This window comes from Clytia hemisphaerica, unplaced genomic scaffold (genome assembly GCF_902728285.1).
Source record: "Clytia hemisphaerica strain Z4C2 unplaced genomic scaffold, Clytia hemisphaerica genome assembly, whole genome shotgun sequence".
NCBI lineage: Eukaryota > Metazoa > Cnidaria > Hydrozoa > Leptothecata > Clytiidae > Clytia > Clytia hemisphaerica.
In genome coordinates, this window is record NW_027104564.1 from 156,731 (window position 1) to 176,153 (window position 19,423).

General features: G+C 33.7%; 1 protein-coding gene across 1 annotated transcript in view; it reads right to left on the minus strand.

The window, feature by feature from the left end:
* Positions 1-18,732, minus strand: part of LOC136823395 (vacuolar protein sorting-associated protein 41 homolog) — a 94,173-nt gene extending 75,441 nt beyond the window's left edge. The window contains exon 1 of the mRNA XM_067079578.1: positions 18,672-18,732. The gene's annotated coding sequence lies outside the window, so the exon portion shown is untranslated. The remainder of the gene's footprint in view (positions 1-18,671) is intronic.
* Positions 18,733-19,423: the final 691 nt, after the last annotated feature.

The window sequence follows — 19,423 nt, forward strand, 5'->3', positions numbered from 1 at the left end:
GTTTCAATATTTAATGACTTTAACAATAATTCACATAGTTTCCCCTTTTTTTGAAGTGTTTCTCATGAAAGAAAGTGATGAAGTTTGTCTCGATAATATTGGCAGTGGCAGCATTTGAAGATTTCTTGGCCGGTATTTTCCACTTAATAACAAGTGTTACACTGTCAAGAAGATCTCGTTGAGCATCATAAATTAATGTAAATCATATCACTTTCTCGCTCTTTTTTAACTTCCACCGATGATCTCCAATCCCTGAAAGGGTTGATAAGTAATTTTGAATGAAAATCCCAAACCTCCTACAAAAAATCCAATCGCAGACCAAAAAATCAGAGAAAGAAGATTAAATACCCAGGACTGAAAAGTCGAATCAAGATATTCGTCAGGTAAAACTTTGTAAGAAAGAGTAGATAATAAAAATACAGCCAGCCTGGATTCAACAAGATGTTAACATGTTAGGCGAGCGAGTGAGTGAAAGAGATATCTACTCAGTACTCTAATATTTTTTGATGAACAAATAACTTTTTCACCATTTCAGTAGTACTTTTAATTAAAAGTTTTCAATATCAGTTTCACAGTCGATTGTTTACAAGAGAAAAAGAAAAGAAAAGAAGGTTGGAGTACCAAGAGAGGAATTTCATGGTCAATATTTAACAAGCAAAAGTCAATGCTAATCAATAACCCCTTTCCAATCAAATGGAAATTTCGCACTTCTTCAAAAAAATTACGCACTCCTTTACATTAAAATAAATAACGACAACATTTCTAAGCTATGCAGAGCTATGGCTTAAATCAAGAGCTATGGCTTAAATAAAGATTTCTCAGCGACCTTTCGAACGGCGCCATCATGGCAAGGTCGTCGTTTGTAATAGACAAATAGTTGTCGTGTAAAAGACAACTTTATTAAAAGTACAGACGAATGTAAAAGCCATAAAAACAGATGAATGACTGTCTATACACCATACATAACCACTTTGCAAACAAATAAGTTGACTGTTTTCTCTTTCTAACGTTCTAAAACTTCGGGATGAGGTCAAACTAGCTTTACCTTCGCTCTGTATCAGAGCCTCAAGAGTCAAGACGATCCAGTTTCACCACAAATAAGCATAGTGTTAGAATCATCTTAACAGTAGGTGACAATAACTTTACAAAAATTCTCTTTTCTCCCATTCATTATTTAGCCCAAAACTCCTTCTTGAGATTAGAAAGAACGATGCATTACCATGGAGATGCTTACAGCGATCCTGGTGGGATCTTATGCACTGGTCAACATTTAACGATAAATAAGTCTTCGGATCACCCATGTGGGCATAGGAAGAAATTCTTTACAGCAGCTAGATTTATCGAAGAAACTAAAAACCAGATAAACAATAAAGACTTTTACACTGCAACAAGTGATACTTTTATGGACCTACCTGGTTATGCACACATATATAATTGATATCTAAAGATTAAGAAACGTTGTATTTGTTTTCAATACTTAAAGTTTCTTGCTTACGCATTCATCAGTTGATTAGAAACTGATATTGATATCTACGTGAGCGTGACCATTAAACAATCATTCAGAACACAAACAGTGACGATCTATTAAAATGAGTCGTTTGTTTCTTATAAAAATAACGTTCAGAAACCAAAATTTCATACTCTTGAAATATTCTTTCATATTCAAGACTTCGTGAGCAAAAGAAACATCTATCTCATCAAAAAATTGAGTAATTTGGCTAAGAACATTGATGTATGTTTATTAATAGTGATTCTTAAAGATAAATATGCGTTTTTTTTAACAAAAATCTGCTTGAGCAATCTTTTACCTACTTTCATGCCAAAAATCAGAAAAAAACAATGATCCAATATTTCACAAAGTCCAAAAAACCTTTTTTTTAGCCGTTTTTTAGCTGAAATTTACCCAAATTTTTTTTTCTCCAAAAATCGAGCTCCGTCACATTCGAGGGTTTATAGTTACGCATCTTTGTGCAAAAAATCATAAAGAATGAAAGAGCCAATCTCGAGAAAAGCTATGTAATACCTAAGTAATTGATAATGTGCTTATAAAAAAATATCGAATTTTGCCAGTTTTTCTTTAAAAACACGCCAAGCAACCAAATTTCATGTGTAAACACACATATTCTTCAAAAGTAAGCCCTCATGAGCAAAAAAAATATCTATTTCATAAAAAAATTGAGTAATTTGACTAAGAACATTGATATATGCTTATTAATAGTGATTATATGGATAAACATGCGTTTTTTGAGCCAAAAAAATATTTTTGCAAAAATCTGCTTGAGTCATCTTTTACCTATGATGGTACCCCACTTTCATGCAAAGAATCAGAAAAAATTAATGATCCGATTTTTCACAAAGCCCAAAAAAGCCCGTTTTTGAGCCGTTTTTTGGCCCAAATTGGCCCACAAATTATTTTTTTTTCGAAAATCGGGTTCTGTCACATTCGAGGGTTTATAGTTACACATCTTTGTGCAAAAAATCAGAAAAAACTAATGAGCCAATCTCGAGAAAAGTTGGTAACAAACGAACGAACGAACAGAGGTTAATTTATAGGACCTCCACCGAAGTAGGTCCAAAAACCCGAGTATTCTTAGAAGTAAAACAAACTTATCAGAAGCAAAGAGATATATCATTATGGTAAAACTGTATTTTCTTTTGAATACCAAATATATGATGAAATAAATAAACTGGTGAACGTGAGAAATCAGATGACCACTTTTTTATCTTCTTTATCTTCTTATTATTCTTTTACCGAATCTTAATGAGTCTGTTAAATGACGCGCCTTACGCGCCCACGCGCCTTATGCACCTGAATTTTGACGCGCCCTCTTACGCGCCTTATTATCAACGCGCCCTAAATTTTTGACGTGCCTTACAGTATTACTACCTTAAATTTTTGTAAATTTTGACGTGATTTTTATTGCCCCCGGCACGTGAAAGGCGAATGTTCTGCAAAAAATTATTCAGAAAAAAAAAGCATTCTCTATGAGACAGAAGTGATTTTATTTCTTCATCATTTATCATATTTATCAAAAACACTTCGTAAATATTTATTTATAGACTCAATGACACATGGTTTTATCAATCATTTTCTGGTTGAATTCTCAGTGTGTTATTTTCTTGCGAGTTCATACTTAATTGATTATGCCTTATTATTTTCCAAATTTCAGCTAAATTGTGCTTATAAGCGTTATGCTTATAAATAAATAAGAGTGTAACGGTAGGGCGATTACTCAGGCTAAAAGTAGCATTCCTTATTAAATTATCATAAATTCAGGGCTATGGGGGCATTTATAGCGATAGTTAAGCACAGCCCCTTACTTGCTTTGAAAATACTGCTTACCGAAAGCCTAATCCCCTCAAATCAAAAGTTATTGATTGGTTTCTTATAAAGAAGATGCTTATAAAAAATGCTTTCGGGTTAGCCTGTAGAAAAGTGCCGTAGCGCAAACGAAGGCTTCACAAATTCGTCCGTCGTCCTGAGTTATCTACTGATACTTAACCTCAGGGCGCGTCGGTAATAAGGCAAGTAAGTAAGGCGCGTCAAAAATTTAGGGCACATCGATAATAAAGCGCGTAAGAAGGTGCGTCAAAACTTAAAGGCATGTCGAAATTCAGGTGCGTAGGGCGCCTGGGCGCTTCATTTAACAGACTCAATCTTAATCAATGTTAAACATACTTTATAAAACAATGAAACGTTAGGACGCCACGTCCGGAAGCTACGCGTAAAGATTTTCCAAATTGTTGATTAAAAGTATCAAAACTAAGGCATCTAAAGTATAATTCATGTTACGATAAAGAAGCGACCACCCATGGATGCTACCGGATTTCAAGATCAGAACACAGAATACGGATGTTGTTTTCAAAAGTAACTACTCTACTAATCAATAACCCTTTTCCGATCAAATGGAATCTCCGGCAAGCAAAAAATATCATCAAAATATCAAAAAATATCTCAAATAAAGCCCTACTTTAAGGTTCAAAAATATGTCCAGAATCATCCTTATCACAAAAAACCGAAAGAATAAAAGAAAAAACCTGAAAAATGATAATGATTGGAAAGAGCAGAAGATAAGACCTTCGAAATCCAAGTTTCTTTTTTCATTTCGCGTTTCACTTTCGTGAAAATTTTTTTCAGGAAAAACACAAGATATCAGCGAACCTTTGTTTTATACTATTACTTGATTTGAAATCAAGATAAGATGATGCTTTTTCTTTAGGAGGAGGGGAAAGTAAAAGAAACCTAACTGTAAGCACATAAGAAGTAAAGGCATATCTTTGGTTTGTAAGTAACATTTTCGAACGTCAAGAAAAGTTTTTTATTTTCAATTCGAAGTATTAACTTATAATAACAACAATTCGAACAAGTATAACAACATGAAGTTCACAAAAAAGATTGATATTGTTAGATCTTTTGCTTGATACAAGTTTCTTTCAATGGATATATATGGATTTAGTCATATGAATATGTTTCCTGTGTCCCATGATAGCAAAGAGATAAAGAGTCTCCATTTCATTTTCTTTCAATGAGAGGTTGAAGATGTTTTCATCGAGGGTGGTAGAAAGAATCTCTCTTCTTGGCAAAAAAAAGTAAACAGCTTTTCACCAAAATACACTCCTGCGTCCTGGCTTAATTAAATGTTTTAAAAATAACCTGAAATCTTAAATTTGAATTTTAAAAGAAAGTACAAAAATACGCACCATTGTCCAAAAAATAACAAAACAAAAAGTTAGAATGGACAGTCAGACATCAGTTCGAAGATTTCCATTAGGCGAGACCAATTTAATTTGTTGTTCTACGGGCCCGACCGACCCTATTTTTGCTAAAATCAAAAAAAATAATAATAATGAATTTCCACTACAATATATTTTACACACTAGTTATTTGTAAGAATCAAATTTGAATAAAGCTGAAAATTAATTCAAGAAATTGAAAATTCTAGAAAATCAAGCATTCCATACATTAAGATTTTAACATGATCTGCATCGAAGAGAAAAAAAAGTGAATTTTTTAACCAGATATTTTTTGGAAAACATTTTCGGTACCTTACCAACCCTGATAAATGAAAAATTTATTTTTATTTTACCGACCGACCGACCCATATTTTGCTAACGATCTGCCCGTAGAACAACAAATTAAATTGGTCTCGCCTTATAAATGATTTTAAATCAAACCAAGACGTACCAAAATTTTATTCTTTCAAAAAAGGCAAAAAAACAAACACAAAACATAATATTTTTTATTTTCGAAACGTAGCAAGAACCTTGCAAGGGGAATTCTTCAAAGATAATGAAGAAAGGTAAAGGACTTCATTCATTTCCTATGCTAATCTGTTGCCAAGCTCAATTGCAATTGCAAAAAAAATGGATGCAAAATAATAAGACATCTTGATCCCTTTTTACAATAGGTAAAAGAAAAACAGATGAGAAATACAAGCTGTTTAAGGTGAGTAGGGTAGGAAAAAACAGGAAGGGGCTGTTTATCAAGTTATTTTTTATTTTTTGATAATTTTTAATTTACAGTAATATATTTCTCAGGTCTATCGACCTCTATGAAATAATCATGCTTAACATTTTACAATTTTACAGTTGTAGGCGCACGGTGGGCCTCTTAACCAGTCGTCTTTACAATATTTCATTTTCAGTAACGGGTTTGTTACAGATCTTCTTAAAGTAGAGTCTTGTCCGAGGACTTCCTCTAACCTTATATATCCAGCTGCCATCCTTTTGTAATTCTGTTTTCTCCTTTGCCTTCCTATGCCACTCTTTGATGGTTTCGCGTTCTTTCTTCGAAAAATCGTCGGATACTCTAAATTCGTCTTTCTCTAATTTGTGGACTGATGCCAGAATATGACGTTTCTCTTCTTCGTTCTTTAGCACGACTTTCAACGGTCGCCATCTTTTTGTTTTGAACATTTCGTCCTTCCGAGCTCCTATTCTTTCTGCGCTGACGATGTTTACCTTTAATCCCATTTGGTTTTTGTACAACTTCTTCAACATAATCCTTATCACCTACACGTTGTTCTTCTAGGTCTTCATGTTTGTTCTCTCCGAGGTTGTGAACAATGATATTGTACTTTGTTAAGTTTAACCATCGTTCTTCTTCTTTCTCTTCTTTGATGAAATTCTTGATCGTTACCTCTTGTTTCTTTAGCTCATCTTTAGTAATGCTAGCGTATGTCTGTTGTTGCTTTGATTCTATATCGTGGTCTTTTTTCTTTAGCTCATCTTTAGCGATGCTAGCGTATGTCTGCTGTTGTTTGGATCCTTTAACGACATCATCTTTGTTTACAAGGTCGTCGATCTTCTTCTCCAGTCTATCCAGTTTAGCGAAAACACATTGCTCATCTTGATCTTTCTCTTTACCTCCAGTATTTGTTGCCTTGTTATTGGTCGTTCTTTGTTTACTTGTTTTGAACTTCTCTAATAATATTGGCGTGACTGTGATGCATTTCGCACATTCGAATCTCCTTGCTTTGTACTGAAGGCAAATCTGAACTTGGTAGGCTGGAAGCTCCGAACAGGCATAATGAACAAATCTTTGACACTTCCTACACTGCAAGACATCGTTATCCCGTATTATTTCATTTATAAAGCATTCATTTGGGGTGCAGGATCCATATTTTGATGAAATTTCCGTGTTAAGATTTTCAGAAGTTTTCGCCATTTTGTTGCATAAGGTAAAATCGCAAAATTTTCAGAAATTAAGAAGTAATTTAGAGGCATTTAGCGATTGTATTTTTGAAAGTGACACAAAACTTTAATGGTACAGTAATATAGTACTCACAAAACCAAGCATTAACTAACTCACATAAATTTAGAAGATGAAAAGAGGCCTACTGTAACGCCTTGTAAAATTAGGATCCCCAAGGCTTTTTGCATTTTCAAGTTTTGAAAATACTGAACACTTTGATCTCTCACATACCTACGCACAAAACGTCCAAAGTTTACTTTTTTTAAAGATAACACCCCGAGGATGAATTGAAAATAATTCATAATAATCATCCCCACTAAAAACTGCTATTGTTGTAAAGTTCTTCGACTAAACTGTAAACAAAAGCTTTAAGATTATAGCAAGTGGAATAAATACTACACTATCAACACTTAACCTAAGAGCTCGATGTAACAATAAATTGTCCAAGATCAAAACACGATAAATTTTTCATATCGAATTCAAATACTGACCCCAAAAGAGTGTTTGAACCACTGGTCATCACAAACATTAGTATCCTTTCTAGTTAAAAGATCACAAAATCCACATTTCCTTTTTTGAAGTACATTATAAATTCTCCTTGTTGAGTTGAGAAACAGATAAACAGTAGAGGTCGCACTCCATCAAAGTGTGAGGGAAAATGAATGATCAAGAAAAAGGACAAATATAATGATGAGAGAAAAGTTGAAAATTATGATATAAAGAAAAAGTAAGGACCAGAAAATGATCATAAGAGAGAAGGGGGGAAATATCATTCGTTTAAACATATATGAAGAGCAAACTTCTCTCCTCCTCTCTATCTTTTTTACAGTCTTTCGTAAGCTTTATTTATACTAATATTGAGAAAGAAATTAAATAAAGTGAAAATTAAGGAGAACAAAAGATCCATTTACCTCAATACACGATGAAGAAAGGTACCTTATTATTAAAAAGATGGGGGAAAAGGGTACAAAAAATAATGATCACTGAAAACTGAGAAATTTAATTTGTGTGGAATAAAGATCAAATTGTGGGTAATCATCGCCCTGAGTGAAAAACTGGTTTTGTTTCGAAACATTATAGAGATTGAAAGTTGCAGTCCCTGTGATCTAGCACTTCAACCTTTGAGTACTATTCAAAAGCTTGAATGTCCTACTAGTAATGTTTGAGGTTGAAAAAACGACCTAAAATAAAATCTAAATCTCCAAAAAACGTTGAAAAGTTACCTAAGTTTTTTTTGATGCTCATACTTTGAGATTGATTGTCTTCTGATGAATAATATCGAATCATGAAAGAATAATAAGAGGGGAGGATAGGGAGAAAGGAAGGCTGGCAGATGAATAATAGAACCCACGAAATCATACGCTACTTTTTCTTTATTCCAAAAAGCAAAGTCACAAAGGAAAAAAAGTAGAACATCTATAAAAAGAGCATTAAAATTTCATGGTATTGAAAAAAAAACATGGCAGCTGATTTTTCATATCCCCCTTTAAAGGTGCTTATTTTCAGGTGACTTCTCTACGTAGTGACCTAATACAGTCTTGTAATACGGTCAATCTTATGCATCAATAAATGTGAATAATGTGAAATTAGAAATTCAGAACATTAAAAACGTAAAATTTGCAAAAAGAGGAAAAAGAGGAAAGCACATATTGTACTTCAATAAGGAATTTCAAAATGTACTAGAACTATATCTGATTTTGTCAAGCCTAGAGCCTAATCTCACTATAAAAAGAAGTCTTTGCGTTAACGATGAAGTATATCATCAATATACCACAAAAATGAAAATATTTTCAAACGAACGGAAAATACGTTCATTGTTAAAAACAAAATAGTTTCCTGCTCTTCATCCTGTCTCTATTTTTGGTCACCACATTAACGCAAGTGGGGTGACACACAAAACAAAAGTTTTTTCTCGATATATTAACACTATCTAAACCATAGTTTATGTGAGAAAAACTAAAAGGGTACAGGATAAGGGATAAAGGGATACAGTAGAAAAACAATTTCTTTTTTTAGTTCTTTATCAGAATTGGTATATTTCTTATATATTTTTTCGAATGAAGAATATAAACTATAAGTCACGAACATTTTTATTTTATCTTCAAAGTTCTAAGCAAGAGTTGTTGTTTTTTGGTTTCCAAAAATAAGTTTTCTTTTTTTTTCTAAATCTTTATTCTTTTACTTTCGGCTCTTAAACCTAAACCTGCTTAAGCTTAAGATGGAGTACAATAGTGCAAAAAATAAAATATTCTAAAGGTTTCAAAACAATACAACCAATTATAGAAATCAAATGTCATATTACAGTTCGATCTAAATAATAATATAGGTGTACTCATTATGTTAAGTCATATCATTATTATCCCTGACTAGTTTTTCTTCATTTTCTTATATTTTTGTTTGACATAACAATCAAAGGGAAACTAAAATTCACAGTTTGATAACTTTTTTAAAGAGTAAAAGTATGTGGGTGCATGTCTAATAGCTTTGACAATATAAAAATTTATTATTCAAAATCACACCAGCGGTATATAAAAACACATTTGAAAACATAATTTCAATAGTGATCCTTTGAAATTTCCATATTTTCAAAAAGAAGAAAACAGAGCTTGGGTGGCAGAATTGATTTTTTTCAAGATTGGGGAAAGTTAACAAAGGCTTTGATATTTTGCAAGATCCAAAACTTTGCTTGGCATTTCCATTGAGGCACATAATTGAAAAAAGTAACCATTAAAAAAATTTGTAAATAAATCCTTCTCAAGATTGTACTTGATCAACAATTTCTTCTCTTTCAGTTAGATGGCAGGAGACTGAGTAGCAGACAGGGCAAGCTTACTCATGGCAGGACCTGATAGTGATACAAGACTTTGTTTAGTCTTTATCTATCAGTTCTCCATTTATTTCTCAACTTTAAATTCACTTACCAGTTTTCTCTACGATAAATTTGTCAATTTGTCGATTGTCTATTGTAAGATTGTCTATTGTAAGATTGTCTGTTTTTTGTCTGTTTTTCTTTTTTCATTTTTATAGATTTTTAGTTTTGTTGCTGTGTTGATTGGTCGGTTTGTCACTTTTGAGTTTTGTCCTTGTCACGTTGGTGAAATGATTTCCTTTTTGATTAGAATGTTTTTGACTGCTTAACATGCGTGTTTCTGAATTTTAATTAGCTTTTAAGTAAAGTAAGTAATTTGAAAAGGACTTTTGTTTATACATTTTCAAGAAATTCATAGCACCAGAACAGAACAAGCTTGGATCTAGCTTGTGATTTGTGCATCCTTGGCACCTAGGCCTAGTGAAGGGTTGGGGTGTATTTTCCCGGGGGAGATACTGTTACATAGTAAACTTTTAGATTTTTTTTTTAATAAAAACTGAGAATATTTTTTCCCTAGAGAAAAAGTAGAGATGTTCTGACGAGCATCTTCCTATTTTTTTACTGCAACAAATAGTTTCCCTATGTTTTAAATAATTTTACATCAATTTCAAACTTGAATCTATGCAGGGGGGGGGGTCACTTGGTCAATTTCAGACATCATGCCTGTTTTTGGGGTGGTGGTCAATCTTTCAAAATGTTAAAAAGCAGTTAGTACAGATGTGTACTAACTGCCAAAGGGGTGGTGTCTTAGAAAAGTTCAAGAAAGAAAACTGTACTAACCAGTACTAACTGCATTTCCTAGGAAGCTCTGACTACCAGATCTTCTTTCCAAAGGCTTAATATGCGCTTTTTTGTTTGAAATCTGTTCTTGGTTAGCTCTAATTTTGCTTCTGTTTTTCTGTGTCGTGCCGTTCTTTTAGAATCGTTGATGTTTAAAAATCAGTTAGTCCGGATGATTTCTTGTACTAACTGCTTGCCCCCCCCTGATCTATGATATAATTTAAAAAAGCCAACTCATTCTAATGGCAATATTTTAGGCTTTTTACTGACTAATAATTCTAATTCAATCTTAAACAACATACGCATATAATGCTCTCAAGGCTCGAAATAACGATTTCAAGTGGGTCGGACAAAATATCCGATCAGGGTTGCTTTAGCTTGAAAATTATGATTTTTGGGTCGGACATGAAGCCATTTGGGTCAGACAATGTCCGATGTCCGACTGTTATTTTGAGCCCTGTGCTCTCTCAGAACACTTCATTTTTAATGCTAAAAACAATGTATCTCTGAACTTTCTTTTAAAAAGAAATTCATGCCAAGAGACAGGCAAATTTTAATGCAGAAAAGAAAGAAAATGAGAAAAAAAATAGAAAGAAAAAAAGATAGCATAATTGTAAAATTGCAGAAAACCTGTTCAAATTGAGCTACAACTTCAAAAGTCCTTTTCTTTAGTGGTTGAATGAACTATAGTCTTAGTCAGATAACACCCCTGTCTCATTGTGATCTTTTCACATTTTTAAATAAGCCTGAAATATAACGAATCGACGTATTCACCCCGGTCTCTGGAAAATCTTTCCCTTGGCTAAAAATCCAGTGTAGAAGTCCCTGCATCACAAACAATCTTATTTCATATTTGTTAAGCTGATCTCGGTGGTAAAGGATGTTTGATGGACAAAGCTAGAGCAGAGATGAATTATTATATGACACAAAGTTTTTGAAAGTAAAGCATTACATTAAACAATGGAAAAGTTCGCTACTATTATAGCACAATGAAAGATGAAAGTAACTCAGGAAAAACTCAAGACGAAAAAGAGCTATATTAGATCAAAACAGTTCTGGATGGCTCACCAAAGTTTTCGATACTGTCACTGGAGGAACCAGAAAGTGCTAACGTTAAAGGCCTGAAAGCTGCCATGGATAACTTGTTTACAAAAGCAAAGTTGGAAACAGATCGTTCAGAACATGAGGTTGGATTATGTTTAGATGTTGCAAGTGTCAACATTTCACTGTATAATACAATGAAAGTAGAGCTAGGTGAGCATTATTTACAAATGTGGTGCCCAAGCCATCCGCTAGAATTGGCTGTTGGAGATGCCTTGAAAGATTAGCAGCTAAACTCTGATTGTGAAAAGGATTGCTGCGACGTTTATTACCTTTTCAAGAGAGCAACCCTCCCTTTGTTGTGTTTATGTATAGCAAGCACTGATCAAGAATTTACAGAAACGTAAATACAAATACCCCGCAGGCGCACACTGGGTTGAATACGGTGAACAAGTCACTAATCTTGAATCTCACTTAACCACAATTTGAGAATTTGATTGCCTTTCTCGACCGGCAGATTTCAGAGCCTCACAATAGCTCAATAATCAAGATGATAGCTGAATTCCAAAGCCAACTTTGGAAGGGAAGGTCTTCCCTCAGATATTTGCCATACATATCGAATCGAATTCAACTTTGTAAAGCAAGATATTTTGGCAATCATTCAACCCCTATCTTCAAGTTTTGCAAGCAAGAGAATGATCGGATTATGCCCTCCCTTGTGTTGAATTGCATTCCTCTAATTTCGGTCTTTAGGATGTTAGAAAAAATTTTTGAAAGAGAGGGCATAGATGCTTTTTCAAATATTGAAATTTTTCCTTCCACTTCCAACATCCTTTTAAACCTCCATCAGACTGAAGATGTAGTTGAAATTAAATTGTTTGATAAAAGCTGCTAAAATTGTGAGTATTCAATTAAGTTCGACAAAATATATTATGTTCAACAAAGTTCGACAACAACTAACGGAAACGTTTGACAAATTGGACAAAAAATTTAGTTCAACAAAGTTTGACAGTAAGAAAAGTTTGACAAAGTTCGACGACAAAAAATATATGTAATCCTATCTCTTATGGCTACTATCCACTCCACGCGAGCGAGCAGGGGGGGGGACTCTTCATAAAAGGCGAGCATGTTTTCACCCATTTTGTTTGCAACTAAGCTAATAGTGTACCATCTTTTAAAAGTCAAAATTATACTATTAGCTTAGAACCTTGGCTAGCTCGCAGAGGCCTAGAAAGTTTTTCTCGCATTATTGTTCAATTAAATTTGACATAGTTCAATTAAGTTCAATTAAGTTTAATTAAGTTCGATCAGGTTCGATTAATGTTATCAAACTTATAGAACTATTAACGTCTCTTTTTTGTGAATATTCAATTAAAGTTTGACGACCGAACTTAGCCAAACATTAATCGGACAACAAAGTTGGCTTATGTTTGACGAAGTTCGATTAAAAATACAGTTCGATTGGTTTGATTAATTACGTCTGGCCTACCTATATAAGTAGGAGTAGAATCAACCAAGCAAAATCAAACATATATAGTTGAATAGAATCGAACACAAAATTGGGGTAATAATTTTAAGAATACAATCCAACACAAAGTACCTGGATAATATTCAATTGTGTTCTACAATCAAGTCACAATTATTCAATCATGTTTGATTGCATTCAATTGATTTTGTGTTTGATTCGTTTGAATGACACCACCTAGGAAAGAACAACTATGTCTTTCAATACTCGATAAATCCTCTGATGAGTCCAGACTCTCCCACTCGAAACAATAAATAACTTTTTCAAATATATAAAACTCCTATATATATCAAGATTACGGGATTTGCAGTGCAGGTCGCTTTTATTTTCAATTTCAGCGGTTTCATTTTCGATTTCAAGCCAACATCTTAGCAACATGGTGCTCGTCCATAGCTACAGGGGTTTGTGCAAAAAACCAAACATAGAAAATTTTCCAAATCCTACTTCGATGACGTTTTCGATTCAAGACTCAAGGTTTAGAGCTAAACACAGCACTCAACATTAATTACAAATGATTGGTCAATGGCATCAAAGTCTTGATGGGTCCGGAAAGGTGGGGGCAGTTTTGATGGACCTATCGAAGGCTTTCGATTGCATTGATCACAAACTTCTGATTACAAAGCTCAAAGCCTACTTGAACTATTGAAAAGTTATCTGAGTAATCGCTATCAGAGAACAAAAATCGGCTCTGAATACAGCGAATGGCAAGAGATCACTCTAGGTGTTCCACAAGGCTCGATTCTCGGGCCTCTTTTATTTAATATTTTCATAAATGATTTATTTCTTTTTATTGTGAAAGCTAGCATTTGCAATTTTGTAGATGATAATACCTAACACTCGTGTACTGAAACTCTTGCAGAAGTCATCTCGAATCTAGAGTTTGACCTGGAAATAATCTTAGACTGGTTTTTAAACAACTACCTTGCTGCAAATTCTGGTAAATTTCAAAGGATAGTTTTAGGAAATGAGAATCTTCCTATAGAAATCACTGTCAGAAAACTACAAAATCTACAAATTCTGTTGAGCTCCTTGGTATTACCATTGATAACAATCTCTCTTTCGAATTACATATCAAAAAGATCTTTGCTCTAAAGCTAGGTCGAGAGTCTGGAGTTAATTATCTAAATTTTGACCAACGAAAGTTGATATTCAACGCTTACATCATGTCAACTTGTTTCAATTTGGATGTTTTGTAATAAAACTACATATGAAGAAATTTAGTCCATAAACAGGCATTGAGAACATTACTTTGTGGTTTCATAAATGACTATGAGGTTTTATTGCAAAACGCCAAATGTAAAACAGTTCATGAAATTCAGCTTTGCTTTCTACTTTGTGAGGTTTACAAATCCAAAAATAAATTAAATCCAAAGTTCATGCAACAAATCTATATAACAAAGGAAATGAAATTTAACTCCCGAAACAAAGTTTTGATGACAATACCTAAGGCTAAGTCTCAACGTTTTGGAACTCAATCCTTTTTATTCCGAGGAAGCCTGATCTGGAATCAAATCCCAGAAAAAATTAAGCTCAAACCATCAATGGATTCTTTCAAATCCTTGCTGAAAGAAATAAACCTTACAAATATATTTGTCTTTGTAAAATATGTATGTAAAAATTTTCTATCTTATATATTCTTTACTATAGTATTGCGTATTCTCTACAGTTGGTATCAATTAGTATTTTATTATAACTATGTCAGACCAACATTAAATAAATCGGAAAATAAAAAAAATATTTCAATTAAAAAATATATATAAATGAAAGTATTTAAGATTTTAAGTTCTTCTTTTATTAATGATTCTTTACGGCACTTTGTTGACATTCTAACTCTTGCATCAAATTTCCCCTTTTTTCAAAGAAATGAAGATGAGAAATAGTCTACATCTTAGGATCATGGATTGAAGGGTCAGTGTGCATGTAATTTAGCCGGAGAATTTCAATATTCAAAACAAGAGCAGTGCTCATATCCTAAGAGTAGGAGTTTTACGCTCGAAACAAAGGGAGATTATGACGTAGCCTATAGAAGAGGCCACTTTCGCTTTTCTTGAAGATTTTGTCTTATATATAAACTTCTAACAGAGATTACTTTCTAAATGTGTTGTGTCAACTTGTCAGCATTGTATTGTCACAAATGGAAAGATAAAAGAGGTAAGATTAGCCTAGTTTTTAATCCAGACACGATCAATCGAACTTGTTGAACCAATCGAACAATCAAACTAATTGAACTCAATCGAACGCTTAAAGTTCAATTAAAAAAATTTATTGAACTCTAAGTTTTTTCAAAAAATTGTGTTGTGAGTATTTGATTAAGTTTGATCAATGAATTGCGGTTCAATCAGTTTGATAACCCAATTTTATTTGATAAGTTTATGCCGCTCTGCAACTGTATATTAGCTTCTTTTCAAAGCAAAATTCTGTCAAAATTTGAGTTTATCTCTTCTTTAGCAAAACTTGAAAAAAAACAGATTTTTATGAAAATGATTTCGGACGGGACAGGAAAAATTTAGTGCAAATCACCCTGAAAAAAGATGAAAAAGGTGATACAGATTTTTAAGATCTATTCTAATTTGAGGAAGGCCTTTATACGAACAATTTCAGGCTGTTTTACAGCTTCCTTACTTCCTCAATACATTTTTCTAATGTATTCTAGCCTTTAGTTTTGCAAATTTTGTCCGTCCAAAATCATTTTCGATATCTACATGCCAATCAAAAGAATGCAACAAAAAAAGGATTTCACCTAAGTTTAATGATACTTAAATATCACCTGTTACAACCCTTATAATATGTGATACTCTCTCCAGTGCAAGTTAGTTTTGATTTTTTTTTTACCACAAATTTACCATTTTCATACGCTCTAACAGCTCCATGAACCCCTATATCTTTATTATTAGGCCTTAAAAGGTGGTGTCAAGGTACATTTCCATGAAATATAGGCTATAGACTGTCATAGAAAAGTAGAGTTATGTTTAAATAATGAACTTTATTTTTCATGATTTCGGACGGGACACGGTAATTTAGCACAAATCGCCCTACTGTATCATGCATATATTTTAAAAATTATGCATGGCTGTATCATTGTTTTTATGCTGGCTGGAGTACATAATTATTCAACATGGCTGCCTCTTTAAAAAAAGATCTATTAATTTTTCAGACTTAATCAAACAAAAGTCAAATATATCGAAAAAGACTTTGATTCTGTCTATCCTGAGTCTATCGTTTCTCTCGAAAATATACCAATCGAAAATGTCAAGGTGTTCAGGTATCTTGGTGATGAAGTAAAATACGACGAGCCGTCTACGGGAGATGCCGAGATTGACCTACGAATCAATATCGCACAAGCCAAGTTTTACGAAATTATAAAGAAGCTTACAAACTTCAAGATCCATCTAAGCACAAGAGTAATGATCTTCAACTCGCTTGTTAGAAGTCGTCTCACATACTCATGCCAGACTTGGAACTTATCAGAGGTACAAATGCAAAGGATCAATTCAATCTACGTTTCAATGTTAAGAAAACTTGTGAGAAACGGATGCAAACGTGAAGAGTTTAGATACATGTTGACCAATCATGAGATTCTTCAAAGATGCAAAACCTCTGACATTCAAAGCTTCGTCCTTAAACAACAAACCAGCTACCTGGGACACTTAGCTCGCCAACAAAATAATTCGCTGACAAAGAGACTTTTGTTTAATGACAACAAAAGAACAAAACAAGGTCGTCCAATGGAGTCACTCGAAGACAAAGTTATAAAGAAGCTTAATGTCACCAAAGATCGATTTTATAAAGATGCTTTGAAGAAGAAAGGAGGACATGATCATCCAAACGTTGATCGCCGACTGTCGTCGCAATGATGATCCGGCTAAAGCTGCAAGTACAAGTAAGTACCCCACACAGATGTTATGCGAGGTAATCGTCACAAGCCAAAATCCATGTTCAACAGATTTTGAAAACGAAAGTGTAAGGAATAAACATTCCCGTAAACGCGTTTAAAACACGGGTAAAAAGTCCTGGGCCGAGTCCCGCGTTTGCTCATTCAGCCAATCAGATCACACAATCTAGCCGGTTCCCAACTCCCGCTATAAAATCACATTGTAAATATCGAAATAAAACCAGGGGTTTAAATGTTTACTAAAGGCTTATTTTGCTGAAAGAAAAGAGCTTTAATGAAACAAAAAAAATATCTTTTTTATTATATACAAAACCTCTGAATCTAAATGGTTTTAAGAAGTAAAAGATTGTACGACTTCAAAATAGACCTTTTTTCAAAGAGGCCACCCTGTTGAATAATTATGTAGTCCAGCAGAAAAACAATGATAAAACCATACATAATTATTACAATATGCATGATACAGTAAATTATGCATGACTTTATCATTGTTTTTATGACTGGACTACATAATTATTCAACAGGAAGTCCTCTTTGAAAAAAGGTCTTATAGACAAAGATCGTTTATGACCCCCGTCTCAGATTAGGTTTTCAGGCTTTATCTAAAGATAGAGAACTAAAACAAGCTTGACCCACTAAACTATATATTCAGCACCAGACTTAGCCTGGAGATCCATGCTATGATTTCTTATTCTATATACTGATGGCGAAATATATAGCATGGTATGGGCTGACAGTTTGAATTTCCCATATCCTAATAACAGTTGAAAACACAGCCAATCAAATCCTGTTATTGTTTCACTGGTCACACTTTCTTAAAGAAAGCGTAAGTTCCGAAATGTGGTTTTTATTTTTTAGTAAGTGAAAGTGAGGACAGCGCTAAATTCGAATTTCCCACTGTAATTTTCAGACGGTGTCAATCGAACAAATCGAACGCCGAATCAATTGAACGCAATCGAACACAATCGAATAATTGAGATTCGATTGTCGAACGAAAAGTCGGGCGGCTGTACCCCCAGGAAAAGTCTGTCCGGCCCCCGGGGATGGAAATCTAATAGTACAAAAAAAAAAATGAACTAACTTACACAGGGATGTACTACATGTTAAATAATTTAAAATTCAAGTTTAAGGTAGACTGCTTTGATTGTGAGGTAAGGAATGGCAGGACAGGATGTTGACTGGTTGATCATCGATGCGGGATGAGAAGCCATCATCGATTTCTGTTTTGGCCGAAAGTGAAAGTGTTACATAGTAGGCGATAATCCTAGAATAATTGAAGGACCCATTAATCAAGAGCTAAATGTTTTTGGTATGACTGCCAATTTGAATCGTAAGAATGTAAATAAACAAGCTCTCTATGTTCGTGCTAATAAAGCACCAAATTAATTATTAGTATTAAAACTGAAAAAATTATTTCGTGTTTGTTAGCATGAAAAATGACGTAATAGATGTAATTTCTAAGAAAAAACACAACACAACAAACCAGCTCTTCCATCCCAAAGCCAAAATGCTTGCAAAGTTGCAAAGTGGTGGTATGATTTTCATCTTTTTTATCTGTGTACTCTTATACGTTATCCGGAACATCAACTTCAACCATTACTGTATACCGATGACAAGCTGCAACACTCATTTTGAATAATGGAGGTTTTTTTATCTCAACATTTCCAGATGGTGTTTAGCATTTAGGCTACTTCAAAACAGCCTCTTGGATATGGTACATCTAAATACTGTGTATTTTGTTTTTGATACAAATAAGCTCTCATACTCTCACATTCTCTCACAATTATGCAACTGACAGCTGACAATTAGGTTAGGCTCAGTCAGGGCCTCTTTGGTCTTTTATAACATTAGTTCGGATAGAATAAAAACATACCTGATCAACACAACCAAACCTTCTGTCTTGCGTTTACTCTTTCCTTCCCAACAACTTTCGTTTTTGCTTATGTAGGTTTTAAGATCCACAAGTAATGAACCTCTTATAGCTTTATTTGAATAAATCTGTTTAAAAACCTTCTGTTAGGTTTCATTCCGTACGTTTTTTATTCACGTGGTGAACACCGGTTTCCCCGATTTCCTGATAATTAAAAATTGGAACTTTCCCGTGGGTGCGATTGGGCGTACCGCCATCGCGAAATATTTTTCGTGAAAATTTACTGTATTCTAACGCTAATATAATCTAGATAGGAAACAAATATTAAATTTGACTCTTTTTTGCTCGTATTTCTAAATTTTACGATAAAAAGAACTATTTACAAATTATTTTCTTTAACGGGCGTTGAATCGATATTGACATATTTAATGATGTCATAATCAATGCCGTGCATATTTTGTCAGCGTCGTGCATATTATGTCAACATCCTTTTCATTAATATAAATCATTAAATACCACTAAAATATACAAGAAAAGTAAACATAAATTTATCGCCCGCGAGCACGGCTTAGCTAAGCGCACCTCTCTTATTCATTATCTAAGAATTGGAGCGGGCAAAGATTACCGCGCAGGCTGATAGCGGGCAAAGGTTATTTGAAGATATTTTCAGTTATAATCCAAGGTAGAACAAACTAAACATAGAAAGGGGGTATTTTTTAGTGCTCTATACGATGATCGGTATTTTTTTTGAATTC